Consider the following 14,394-nt stretch of genomic DNA (forward strand, 5'->3'; position numbering starts at 1 on the left):
ATCAATAGTAGATTGTGACACGTTATTGCCACTTGTAGTGAGGGTGGCTAATGTACCATGCAAATTAGAGTTGTTGTTTTTATTTTTTCTTTAATAGAGTTTTGCAAAACTATGTGCTCTTGTGGGTTATTGGAAAACCACCCTTATTACCAATGTGTGGTTTTCCAGTGGGATGATTTGCTTCTAAGGTTACCCCTTTACCTTTGTCTGATTGTAAAGTATTGTAGACTACGTTAGGGTTAGTAAGCACTTGAGTATTGACATAGTTCATACGCTGAGTATTTAGAAACTTACCTGACATTGCATCAAATATGCGTGTCGTGCCCCATTTTTCTCGCGAAATCGGGTTTATGACATTTTTGGTTGGGACAACTCGTTCCTTTTGGAAGGGGGGTTTGCATTTTTGAAGAGTCGCCACCTAACGATTTAAGGTGCGTTAAGGCACCTATAGGGTTCATTTATAACTACGTTTGGCAACTAGAGACAGGGTAATGGCTTGAAATTATCCTAAGGGGAAGGTGTTAGGCATCCCTGAGGATCCACTAGTGTGGTTCCCGGCCAGACAGTTTTTATGTGAATTTGTACAATTAGCAAATAAACAAGTATGGCTCAAATAGTAGGGGATTTAAGTTTAAATACACAGATGTTTGAAATAACAGTTAATGAAAAAAAAGATTTTGAAAAGAAGTAGAATCTAGGCGTGTTTGTGAATATAAAGGGGTGTCCTAGGTTGGTTAGCCCATAGGATCACATCAGTACAATGCCCGGTAATCTCTTTAGAAAGGGACTACGCGTGGCACTAGCGCACCGGTCATCATATCCATATCTACCCTTTCCCGCCCCATAAAGGTAATTAAAGCGAGGGTTGGTCTCAACCCCTATTGCATGCTGCTACCCGTCCATTCCTATCAGTCCCGGAGGGATTTAGGACTCCTATCCTATAAAAAGGGGGGGTTCTAGGCAGACCCTCAAGTTTAAAGGTAAAATACTAAGGCGACATACAATAAACAAGTAGGACTTCAATTAAGGGGAGCATGGAAGACAAATGAAAGGCTCAGATATACCTCCACACACAGTACACATAAACAGCATGACTCATACACAATTAAGGTCTAAATTCAGATCCTAAATATGGTATCTAAGTGATAACAGTAGAGTCAGATTTATCACGACTCAGAGAAGAAGTCCTAAGCGAGCTTGCCTACTAATTTTAACATGCTGACAATTAAACATTAATCACAAAGACGGTTCTTATTTTAAAGTTGATTACCTATGACTTGCCTAAGCGTAAAATAATATACAGCAGTTACCGGAATTATTAAAAAAAGTTTGGAAGTTATTTTTACCTAAAGCATGATGTTCTAAATGTTGCAAAAACATGCAGGGATTGTGACCAACTTCACTCAAACAGGATAATGAGACTATCTTATGTCCTATTTCATGCATCACTATTTTAACTAGGTGTGACTGAGCGAGTATGAACAAGATCCTAAAACAGGATATCTAACGTGCACATATGAAAATGCCAAATGACTGCAGAATTCCTAAAAAATGATTTCTAAATGCCCAAAGAGTTACAGCATGACTTCAAGACGTGCAGGAGCAACAGTTTTATGTTGATGCTGTTATTTAGCCAAAAGAAGGATTTCTAAGTGGTAAGTGATGCCAAATGAGATGCTAAAACAGTAGAACCTAAGAAGCATGGTTTCTAATACATGATATGCTTTACATGTATTGGTCCTACACATGGATTCTAATGCACACATAGGAAATGTAAACCTAAGACATGATATTTACTCATTGATGCTGATAACATATATAACTACCCTCCCCTTTTCACTAGCTAATCCCAATACTTGTTTACAACAGATTATTGCAGACAATTACTGAAGTGAATTACATATGTAGAAAAGAAAATAAAAAGTTACACCACAAAGAGCCTGAAAATAGGCCCAGATTTTCAGCACATGATTAGGACTTCCTCTCTGAGTTATGTAATAAATCACCTCAAATGCAGAGATTGTTCCATAGCCTTTCTCATATCTGGGTGTGTCAGAGTTCCCTAAGGACCTCAAGGGATCCCGGGCAGTGCTCACACCCAAACTTCATAGCCAAGACAGAGTGAGTGCAGTGTGGAAAGGGCAAGCTTTCATGTGTCCATGTTCAGAGGGTGCTCAAGGGTCCCAAGGCAAGGCTCACATAAAAGGAGCAGAACTTAGTGGTCTAAGAGTAGAGTGAGTGTGCTTTGACATAGTGATGAAATACTTGGCAGTTTAGAAGTGAAAAAGTTTAGAAATAGTTTTTTTTTAATGATACTAGGAGTTATCAATTTGAGAAGAATGCTATGAGTAGGAGCAGCAGTTATGAGAACATTCTTTGAGAAAAGAATACTCAGCAAACAACCCAATCAACCATAGAATACCCATATTTACTTGACAAGCAGACTTACAAACATGGGTGAAGGGATTGGGAACATATAGGTTTGAAACCACATAAATACAGAAACATTTGATAAAACAAATATAAAGAACAACTATAAGTCTATTGAATAAATCAGTTATGGTAACAGACATTTAAAACATAGGGAAGAATGCAGCAGGATCATGTTGAAGACAAGAGTTTTGTTGAACAAAATTTGACATACCATTAAGGCCAATAGAATGCACTAAAAGACTAAGTAACTACATGGTCATACCAGTTAAGGGAGGGGTAAGGGAACCAAGTGAACATGCTGGACAAGTATCAAAGAACTAGGTAAAGTCTGATATGATGATTACACATAAGGCAGAATTTAGACATGCTTAATAACGGCAAACACAGAGACCAATTGAATAACTAGTACAGGAACAAGCAGGGATGTATAGGCATGGAACACATAAAGTTGAGTTTCAAATTTAAACTAGAGAAATACCAGTTAAAGAAGAAAAATGCAGAATGTAAAAACAAGTGCAACTCCACTATCTAGCCTTGGCTTTCAGCCGGCTAGGCCAACAGTTAGCCCAAGTAGCAAAGAAAGAAGAGAGAGTTTGAACATATGTGTGTATTCTGAACTGTGTTCGTGTGTGGAAGTGAGAAAAGAGGAGAGTATATATAGTAGTTGAGAGCAGAGTAAAATAAGATGAAGGAAATCAGTTTTCAACAATTAAGGAAGCCACAGAATCAGTCAGGCACAAAATCAGCAAGTCTTCCCTTAATTAAGGGGTAATGAACCAACGGTAAAGAGCATGACATATTTAAGGAAAGAAAATCAAGTGAGACTTATGTACAGAGTAGAAAATTATGGGTAAATACACAAAGGTTCAATTAAGGAAATAATTAGTGAAGAATCAGTAAACAACACGGCTAATCGAATAAGGTAAGAAAACTAAATAAGGCTGCAAAATATGGAAATAATCAAGAATCAGCATATAGGTATTACCCTAGAAAATCATTGAATCAAAGACTCAAAATAACACTGATTTAAGGAAAATAACATCGGTTTCCATTAATAAGCAAATAAGCCATGTATAAACAGAAAGAATCGAATCTGAAACTCTAATAGAGGCATACTAGGGTAAAATTACAAGATATTCTAATTAAACGAAGAAGTAATCATGTAAATCAAAGCATAGAACATTGGCATGTATCAAATAACACGGACAAGTGCAGAATCCAAATAAAGTGTCAAAAATTGGGGGTTTTAGCATAGGCTAGTTAGGTTAAGGAAGAAATCGACAAAATCAATCAAAACACATAAAAACAGGGGACTAAACACTTAAACCAGAAAGCGTTTTGAAAAAAAGGATTTTCAGAAACCCTAGTTTAGGAATAATAATTCGATCCTTCTCAGATCTCTACGGATTTAAGAAGTTTAAGAGACAAAATTAGGGTGTTGTAAAATAACGCAGAGATAAAGATATCGGCTTAGAGACCCATAGGTTTAGACCTAAAATAGGAAGATCTTACTCAAAATCGATCTATGGAGGCCTGAAAACGGCAAGAACAGGCCAAGGTGTGAGTGGACTCACCCTTGTCCCTTGTGGGCCTTAGAGACAGCATGAATCCCAGCGTGAGAGAGCCATGAGAGGCCTGAGGGTGGTGAAGAACAACCATGGTTGACGGTGGAGAGTGATAGTGAGGTGAAATTTAGGGTTAGGGTCCTAGTGAACTCGAGAGAATCCGAGAGAGGAGGGAGATGAGTGTCGGCGGGGTCAAGAGAGAAATGAAGGGTTTGGGAGGGGGTAAATTAGGTTTAATTATGGAAGGGGTAATCTGGACCATTGATAAAAAATGATCAATGGCCATGATTCAACAAGATTGGGTCGAGTTAGGTAGGGATTAATAAGGTGTGGGTCGGGTGATTTGGGTGTGAAATTGGGCAGGAAAGGGGCCCAATTTTGGCTATAATTGAAAGCCAAATTTGGCTATTATTTAAATAGCCAATTTTCCCCCGTTTAATTTATAAAAAATAATAGGTAATTTCTTGAAAATAAATTAAGGTTCCAAAGTGATTTAAAATACATGATTAACAATTTAAAAATACAGGGTTCAATTTTATGCATATAGAACTTAATTAAATCTCAAAAGGGCTAATATTACAATTATGTGCAATTTAGCTTTAAAAATACTAAATTTAATTGTAAAAATATATAAAAATTACCTTAGCCATATTTTGGCATGAATATAGAAATCCAATAGATGAATTATCAAAACAATATTTTTGGAAATAATTATTAGGGATTTTACGGATAAAAAAGGGAGAAAATAAATCAATTTAAATACTTAAAATTATAGGAAAAATAATAAAAACCTTGGCCATGATTATATATGCATATATATGCTATTTTGAAGGTATTTTTGCGTATTTAAAATATATAGAAAAAAATTGGGTGTCAACAACTGCCCCTCTTTACCCGGGAAGGATGAAAGAATTTTCGGGTAAAGAAATGATGGCCAATTTTGATCGAGCGAAACGGTTTGAGAAATTAGGCCGCACCCTGGCTTTTGAGCTGCCTACATATCTCTGGTTCTACAGGAATCAGTCCATGTGTAGTTTTGGATTCATCGGCGAAGTATACCGGTGAAGTTATCTCAAGAGCGGACGCAATATCTAGGGTCGGGGAGTGAACGGCTTACGGGAATGGTAAGCTTTGATATGGCTGGGAAACTAGAGCGGGATCGCTCCTGACGGGGTAGACGTTGCTCACTGGGTTACCTGCCAATAAACGATACAAGCATATACTGTGCATAAATTTAAACATGATGGAGGTAGAGCTTAACCTCGGAAGGTAGAATGGTAACCTTATGCAAATTGGAAGGCAGAATAGTAGCCTTATGCAATGCAAGTGCAGAAGGAGACAACGTTTAGTCTCGGAAGGCAGAATTGTAGCCTTATGCAATTTGGAAGGCAGATAGTAGCCTTATGCAATAAAAATATAGATGGAGATAGCGTTTAGCCTCGGAAGGAAGAATGGTAGCCTTATGCAAATTGGAAGGCAGAATAGTAGCCTTATGCAATGCAAATGCAGATGGAGACAACGCTTAGTCTCGTAAGGCAGAATGGTAGCCTTATGCAAGAAATAGAATAACAAATAACGGTAGAATTTTCTTACCTGATAACAGATTGCGGCGTCGTGATTACTGGGAACATTGTGACATACGAAACATCACTGGTGTGTGCTGATAGCAAATATTGACAAGTGTAACGGTTCTGAGAATCGTATTTTGAACAATTTTTGTCCTATGGGCGTACAGTATGTTTAATGATTTCTTAATCCTAATGCATGCATCCAAAGATGAATCGTGAGTTTTGTAAGGGGGAAGTTTAGTTTGTATACCCACTGGCTTGCTTGACTTATTTTGCTTTGATCTGGTGAAATCATTTTTATCATTGGGGTAGCGTTGCTAAACAAAGCAGTTTCTATGATAAACATGCATGATTTTGTAAAAGTATGACATAAGTGTATGATTAAAAATAGCGTTTAAATGAACCGACGACTCTGACGTGGTTTAGGATATTGCAACTTCTCCTGCTACGGAATTTTGAGGGTCCTCCTCAAAATTTTGCCCCAGTTTGATGGGTTGACATTTCTGACTGTTGCCCGTGCGGTGATCGGTTGAAATTACTTCGAAACCTTGAGGGTCCTCCTCAAAATTCTGCCCCAGTTTCCAATTGCGGGGAAATGAATTTTTTATTGAATTATGACCGAACCCATAGGGCTGCCTACGTATCCCCTCTTAAACGGGAATCAGGTCAGGCATAGTTCAATTTACATCATATAAGGAAAGCATAAAGATTACACATAGTAACGGTTGACTGCATCTGAATTGATCGGCTTTGGCCAGACTTCTCCGTCCATTTCTGCAAGTATGAGGGCTCCCCCTGTCAAAACCCGGTGAACCCTGTATGGACCCTGCCAGTTGGGAGAGAACTTCCCTTTGGCTACATCTGCGGAAAAATTTTCTTTAACACTAGCTGCCCCGGTGTGAACTGTCCTGGATTGACTCTTTTGTTGAAGGCTATGGACATTCTGTTCTGGTAGAGTTGACCATGGCAGACTGCATTCATTCTCTTTCCGTATAGAAGGGCTAGTTGCTCATAACGACTTTTTACCCACTCTGCGTCGTCGAGCTCAGCTTCTTATATGATCCTTAGGGAAGGAATTTCTACCTCAGCGGGAATGACAGCCTCTGTACCGTAAACCAGCATATAGGGGATTGCCCCGATTTATGTGAGGACTGTGGTGCATATCCCAGTAGAGAAAATGATAACTTCTAATGCCACTATTTATGCTTCTCTACCATTTTCCTCAATATCTTCTTGATATTCTTGTTGGCGGCTTCTACAACTCCATTCATCTGAGGTCTGTAGGCTGTGGAATTCTTGTGTTTAATCTTGAAAGTTTCGCACATAGCTTTCATCAAGTTGCTGTTGATGTTGGAGCCATTATCATTAATGATTGACTCTGGAATTCCGAATTGACAAACAATGCGGTCACGGAGAAAGTCTGTCACGACTTTCTTAGTCACTGCTTTGTAAGATGCTGCTTCGACCCATTTGGTTAAATAGTCGATGGCTACTAGAATGAACCTGTTTCCGTTAGAAGTGGCAGGCTCTATTGGTCCAATAACGTCCATTCCCCAGGCGGCGAACGGCCACAGTGAGCTTGTTGCATTAAGCTCGTTTGGAGGTACCTTAATCATGTCCGCATGTATCTGACAACGGTGGCATTTTTGGACATACTGGATGCAGTCCATTTCCATAGTCATCCAAAAGTAAGTAGCCCGGAGTATCTTCTTTGCTAAGACAAAACCGTTCATATGTGGACCGCAGGTCCCGGCATGAATTTCCTCTAGTACCTTGGATGCTTCCTTTGCATCGACACATCTTAATAATCCTAAATTGGGAGTCTTCCTATACAGGATTCCTCTGCTGTGAAAGAAGTTGTTGGACAATCTCCGAAGTGTGCGTTTCTGAGTAGGATTAGCAAGCTCTGGGTACTCTCCTTTTGCCAAATATTCCTTGATATCATGAAACCAAGGTTTTTCCGTCTGCTTCCTCTTCAACATGGGCACAGTAAGCTAGCTGATTATGGATTTTCACTGGAATGTGATCAATAAAATTCTTGCCGGGGTGTTGTATCATAGATGATAGGGTAGCCAATGCATCGGCGAACTCATTCTAGATTTTGGGAATATGCTGGAGTTCCATCTTCATGAACCTTTTTCACAATTCCTGTACGTGATGCAAATACGGGAGTATCTTGGAGTTCTTGGTTTCCTATTCTCCTCATACCTGATGTATAAGTAAGTCTGAATCTCCGATCACTAGCAGTTCTTGAACGTTCATGTCGATGGCCATTTTGAGTCCTAAGATGCAGGCTTCATATTCGACCATATTGTTGGTGCGGGGGAACTTGAGTTTAGCAGACACCGGATAGTGCTGACCGGTTTATGATATTAGGACTGCTCCTATGCCAACTCCTTTGAAGTTTGCTGCTCCATCGAAGAACATTCTCCAACCGTCATAGGATTCCGCAATGTCTTCTCCTATGAATGATACCTCTTCATCAGAAAAATACATTTTCAGGGGTTCGTATCTTCCATCCACAGGGTTTTCAGCAAGGTGGTCTGCCAGTGCCTGTCCCTTGACCTCTTTCTGAGTTACGTAAACAATGTCGAACTCACTCAACAGGATTTGCCACTTGACTAGCTTGACAGTGGGCATGGGCTTCTGAAAGATGTACTTCAAAGGATCCATTCTCGATATGAGATATGTAGTATAGGCACAGAAGTAATGTCTCAGCTTCTGAGCTACCCAAGTCAAAGCAAAACAGGTGTGTTCCAATAGAGAATACCGGGCCTCGTACGGGGTGAACTTCTTACTGAGAAAATAAATGGCTTGCTCCTTCCTCCTTGTTTCATCATGCTGCCCCTGAACGCAGCCGAAAGCTCCATCTAACACTGCAAGGTAGAGTAATAAGGGTCTACCTGGTTCGGACGGGACTAAGACTAGTGGTGTTGACAGGTACTCCTTGATTTTGTCGAAGGCCTTTTGGCAGTCATCGGTCCATTTGGTGGCGGCGTCCTTCTTTAGCATGTTAAAGATTGGCTCACAGATAGCTGTAGACTGTGCTATGAATCGGCTAATGTAGTTAAGCCTTCCCAAGAAACTCATCACATCTTTCTTGTTCCTTGGAGGTGGTAGTTCTTGAATGGATTTGACTTTCGATGGATCCAGTTCTATTCCTTGGTGGCTCAAAATAAACGCAAGCAATTTCCCAGCAGGAACCCCAAATGCGCACTTTGCAGGGTTTAGTTTCGGGTTGTATCTTCGCAGTCTATTGAAGAACTTCCTCAGATCTTCTATGTGGTCAGTGGCCTTCTTTTATTTGATAATAACATCATCCGCATATACCTCTATCTCTTTGTCTATCATATCATGGAATATGGTAGTCATCGCCCTCATGTAGGTGGCCCCTGCATTCTTCAGGCCGAATGGAATCATCTAGTAACAGTAAACTCCCCACGGTGTAAAGAAAGTCATTTTCTCAGCATCTTCCTCATCCATCTAGATATGATGATAATCAGCGAAGCAATCTACGAATGACTATAGCTCATGCTTGGCGCAACTGTCGATCAGGATGTGTATATTTGGCAAAGGGAAGTTATCTTTCGGACTGGCCCAGTTGAGATCCCAGTAGTCGGCATAGACTCTGACCTTCCCATCCTTCTTTGGCAGTGGCACAATGTTGGCTATCCATGTTGGGTACTCAACCACCCTAAGAACCTTGGCTTGATCTGCTTGGTGACTTCTTCCATGATTTTCAAACTCACATCAGGGTTGAGCTTTCTGAGCTTTTGCTTTACCGGTGGACACATTGGATCGGTTGGCAGTTTGTGAGCCATAATAGACGTACTCGGACCAGTCATGTCATCTTACTCCTTTAGAAATTCTGTGTATTCTTTCTTCTCTGATGGCGACAGGTGAATGCTGATTCGTGTTTCCTTGACATTTTCTAAATCTCCCAGGTTGACAATTTCGGTCTCATCCAAGTTGAACTTAGGCCTATTCTCAAAGTTCTAAAATTCTTTAACAATCTCGTTAGGTATGTCGTCTTCCTCTGAATCCATGTCCGTTTTTTGCGTTGTCACATTGCATGTCACAATCATTCGTTTATCAAGACAGGTAATAGTAATGCCCGAGGCTCGTCGGGCTTTGGTTGTCCTGATGGTCCAATTCTTGAGATGTGCCCCTCTGCTCACAGCCTGTATGGAAGGGCCTTCCTCCTCCTCCTCCTCGAGAATAACGCAACAGTCCATATTACTGTCCTCTAGAAACAAGTTCTTCAATGCTGCAAGTGCTTCTTCTTCATCTGACCCATAAATAATGTAGGCCTGTTGGAAGGTCTGCTTCAGATGCGGTATTGGCTACTCTAGTGGGTAGTAAGGACTGCGCCATGGTGACGACCAGCTATTGAACTCTTCCCAGGTGTATTCATACCCCAAACCGAAGATAGTGCCATGTTTCTTGAGATTTATGGGTTTAGAGATTCCTTGGAGGTTCTTGCCGAGCCCTTTGCCAGGCTCGTACCCACTCCAACTCAGTATACTCTCGATTTTGCTATCCCACCATTTGTCTTTGTCGATAGCATTGACCCGTTCAATATGGTGGTAGGTTTCCCCACCCAGCTTCCTTCTTCCCTCGATTGCCGGAATGGTTTGGCGACTGTATATAGGGTTGCTACCGTCGCCGTAAATGACCACTTCCTGGTGATTCCATTTGAACTTTACTGCATGTTGCAGCGTTGGTGCTATGGCCCCAGCAGCATGAATCTATGGCCGTCCCAGCAGCAAGTTGTAAGACGTTGGTACATCAATTACCTGGAAATTGACCTCGAACCAGGTTGGTCCCATCTGCAGGCATAGACTAATCTCACCAATGGTGGACCTCTAAGAACCATCGAAGGCTTTCACATTGATTGCTCCATCCTTTATCTCATGCAGCCCTTTGCCCAACTTCTTGAGTGTTAGCAGCAGACAAATGTTAAGACTGGAACCTCCATCGATCAAGATTCTGGTGATGAAATAATCTTCACATTGCACGGTGATGTGCAGTGCTTTGTTGTGCCCCAGCCCTTCAGGTGGCAGCTCGTCCTCATAAAAGGTGATCTTATGGCTTTCCAGTACTTGTCCTACCATATTAGCCACTTCCCCACTAGTGATGTTACTTGGTACATACGCTTTATTTAGCACCTTTAACAGAGCATTCTTGTGCGTCTCATAATTTTATAGCAAAGAGAGGATGGATATTTGTGCTGGAGTCTTGTTTAACTGGTCGATGGCCGAATATTCCTTGGCCTGTATTTTTCTCCAAAGGTCGTCCGGACCTGTCTCAATGAGGGGCGGCCGGTTGGAGGCCTGCTTGCTTGATTCAGCCAGATGTTCAGGGGTATAGACTCTACCAATCCTTGCCATACCCTGTGCTGCGACAGTTTCTTCAATCCTGACCTTGCCCTTCCTTCTCGCCTCGGCTGTATAGTCCCAGGGTATAGCATTTGTATAAAAGGGTCGCATGGTTGACATAGCCACTTCGAATGGAACATGCGCCTTGGGTGGCAAGACTGCAACCTCAAATGGTGCGGGTGCATTTGCCGGAGACACGAATTCAACCTCAATTGGTACCGGTGTTTTTGCGGGTCGCACTGCTTCAAGCTCAAGAGGTATAGACATATTGACCTTAGCGTCCTCAGACGGTTGGATGTGGACTATGATTGGATTGAGAGTAATTGTTGGTTTCTTTGGGTCATTACCTTCTGCGATCAACCCGATTGATCCCTCGGGATCCTAGTCATCTTCTACTTCAATCATGTGGATACCTCCACCCTTATGGTCTAGCAGAGGATTGTTGTGGACATTTGGACCAGGTTCCTTTGCCATAATCATCTTGTTATCAATGAAAGACCGTATCTTGTCTTTCAAAGAGCGGCATTCATCGATGGTGTGCCCTTTTATGTCGGAGTGGTACACACAGGACTTCTTTAGGTTAACCCACTGAGAAGGATTCTCAGGGGTTGCAGCAGGGATGGGGGTGACATAACCAGCAGCTTTGAGCTTCTCATATAGCTGGTCAATGGGTTCAGCGATGGCGATATTGTTTCGGAGGTCTGCAATTCAAATTAGGTCGGGGTCTTGGGACATTTTGGCGTGCAGGGGGTGATTGATAATGGGATGGTTGAGCACTATAAGTTTGGTAGACATGAGCAGGATGGGAGTATCTGGGCGAAGTGGGTTGATATGTAAGGGGTGGAGATGATTGATAAGTTGGTGGCGGAGCTTGGTACGAGGGTGAGGGTGCTTGGTAATTCGGGGTTAGCTGGTATGTGAGTGGAGGTGTTGGGTAAGTTTGGTATTTGAGGGGAGACTTGGTCCTTTGTGCAACCATCACGTCCCCCACGTCCCTTTTCTTTCACCTAATTTGATAATGTCGGAGAACTTGTGGTTCTTAATCATTATCTGTCGTTCATAGTACTGCGGGTCCTGAGCCCGGAAAAAGAACTTGTTCATTTGCTCCTCTTCTAAGGCGGGTCTGACCTTAGCAGCTTCGGATCTCCAGTGAGTAGCATACTCGCGAAACGTCTCTATGGGCTTCTTCTTCAAATTCTGGATATAGAACACGTCTGGTGCGTTCTCTTTATTAAACCTGAATATGTCCAAAAAGTCACATGCCATGCTCACCCAGCTTGACCACTTCTTGGGATCTTTGCTGATGTACCAAGATAATGCATCTCCTTTCAAACTCCTCATGAACAGCTTCATGCAGATCCTCTCATCCTTCCCTACTCCAACCAGCTTGTCGCAATACATCCTCAGATGGACCCTTGGATCACCCGTACCATCAAATATTTCGAACTTAGGAGATTTGTACCCCTCAGGCAGTTCAACATCAGGCTGTATGCAAAGGTCCTCATAGTTCAACCCCTCTATTCCTTTGCTTCCGTTAACGCCCTGAATCCATCTAGTTAGTTTCTTAAGTTCCTCAGCCAAGTTCCTGATAAGCAGATCCTTTTCATCAGACTCGGGTGTGCATGAGATAGGTTGGGTGGAGTGTGGCATGGTCTCCACGTAGATAGGATTGTTATGGTGGCCTGGTGTATGAGTGTGGAAATGGTCGTTTGTCGAGTCCTGAGGTTCTAGGATGAGTAGTGGAGTGTTGTTTGGGGTATGGCAGGTGTTACGTTGGTTCTTTGGTGGAGCAACGTGATGATGAGGTGCGGGATGATTCTGCTGTTTTGGGATATTTTGAGGAGGTGTAGGTTTTTGAACATTTGGGAAGTTGATATCTGGGGTGTTGAGGGAAAATGACAGGTCTGCCAGATTTCGAACCTGATCGAGCTCTTCCTAGAATTTTAACAGTTTCTGTTCAAGCTGAGATGCATTCTCATTAGGAACCCGAATACCCTGGCTATCAGTGGCCTCTATCCGTTCAGCCGTGTTCTCCTTCCTGATGTTGTTTAAATCTTCCATTTTATTCTTGCCTTTAGCGGGACTAAGAGGAGGAGTGGGTGGAGGGCTCCTGGATCTTGTGAAATAAGATGATGATGCCAGAGTGCACGAACTAATCTTTGGAGAGGGGAATAATAAAAAAAAATAAAAAAATAAAAACAAAAGGTAATCAAGTCAGTGAGGATTATAAAAAGTATTGCAATATTTAAACACATAGTGCGGGAATGTAAAGCATGTCCTAATTTGAGAACCTCTTTGTGCCCGAGGTAGGCCTAGCGACAAATAGACTTGGAGAACTTTTAATGCTAAATACCTCATTTTATTGATAAAGATAGGCGAATCCCAAAATGACACTAAATAAGAAAGAAATAAAAGTCACTAATGGCCACTGGCCTTATTACATTCTTAAAGCGAAAAAGTAAATTCCTATATATTTGGTCCCAAAAGGACCTTCCCCAGATTCGGCATACTTGGCTCCTTCGAACAGCTTCCCCAATTCACGAAGTCCCAGCAACAGGTATGCTCTGGCTAGATGTCCACCTTCGGTCCCTCCAGCCCTTTGACAGTCTTCAACCCTTTTGAGAAATCTTGGGTGGATTTTGGTGACCATGCCGAATTTGGAGACTTCGTGCCTTATATTTCTGCAAGGCAAACAGGGTTAGTCCCTTACCCCCACCAGACTCGACTATTTAACATCAACAATTAGCATGAAGCATTTAGTTCTCCAAATAAATGCACAAAACGTGATGATGTCCGTTTGGGTTTTGGGAAACCCAGTGGATTTTCGGACAAGGCCATCTTAAAGGGTCATTATATGGACAACATAACTGACCCGACTAGGTTGGACCATGATGCATGCACAGTTTAAATAGAGTAAGGTTTCTACGGGGTTTTAGACTGGTACCCATGAGCGGAAAACTCAAGGGGGAAGGCACGGAACCATCGACTGCACCGTTGATCAACTAGTTTTACCGCAAATAAGCCTTTCCGAATTTAGGTGGGTGATGATATAGGAAGGGCGCAACCACTCATCAAGCACTGCTATAGTATTTGTTTGGCACGAGTGGAGTATGATGTTGAGCATGAATATGCAACAATTAAAAGCATGTTTTCATGTATTTTCACGTTAAGAAAGCGATAAATACAGCAATTTTATAATTTAAAACAGTTATAAAGGAAGGAAACAAGAAAGATACGTCAGTTTGCTTTTGAAGAAGAAATTAAACGTTTAAAGGAATTAAGCAAATAATTGCACATAGGGGGTTACAAATTCACAAAAACGGTATGAAATGGTAAAAGCCTAAAAAATTCCCAGCGGAGTCGCCATGCTGTCGCGCCCGCTTTATCTCACAAAATCGGGTTTATGACATTTTTGGTTGGGACAACTCTTTCCTTTTGGAAAGGGGGTTT

Source organism: Nicotiana attenuata, unplaced genomic scaffold, assembly GCF_001879085.1.
Source record: "Nicotiana attenuata strain UT unplaced genomic scaffold, NIATTr2, whole genome shotgun sequence".
Lineage (NCBI taxonomy): Eukaryota > Viridiplantae > Streptophyta > Magnoliopsida > Solanales > Solanaceae > Nicotiana > Nicotiana attenuata.